This window comes from Galeopterus variegatus, unplaced genomic scaffold, assembly GCF_000696425.1.
Source record: "Galeopterus variegatus unplaced genomic scaffold, G_variegatus-3.0.2 Scaffold16624, whole genome shotgun sequence".
In the NCBI taxonomy this organism is placed as follows: Eukaryota; Metazoa; Chordata; class Mammalia; order Dermoptera; family Cynocephalidae; genus Galeopterus; species Galeopterus variegatus.
Window position 1 is genome coordinate 12,522 of NW_007742735.1, and position 409 is coordinate 12,930.

The 409-nt window shown below is 49.6% G+C and overlaps 1 pseudogene; it reads left to right on the forward strand.

The window, feature by feature from the left end:
- LOC103582527 overlaps positions 1–409 on the forward strand; it is a 602-nt pseudogene extending 193 nt beyond the window's left edge.

Below are 409 nucleotides of genomic sequence, written 5' to 3' on the forward strand. Positions count from 1 at the left end.
TCAGGTGCCATATGTGATGTCCAGATGACCCAGTCTCCATCCTCCCTGTCTGCATCTCTAGGAAGACAGAGTCAACATCACTTGCTGGACAAGTCAGGGCATTAGCAGTTGGTTAGCCTGGTGTCAACAGAAGCCGGGAAAAGCTCCTAAGCTCTTGATCTGTAGTGCTTCCACTATACAACAGTTGTACAACACTCGAGTTCCTTTGAGATTCAGTGGCAGTGGGTCTGGGACAGATTTTGCTCTCACCATAAGCAGTCTGGAGCCTGAAGATGTTGCAACTTATTACTGTAAACAGCATAGCAATATCCCTCCCGCAGTGTTACAAGTCATGACATACAGCCCCCAGGGAAGCACAGGTGTGAGGCTGGGCTGCCCCAGATGCTCAGCCTTTGTCTCCATCTGCTAA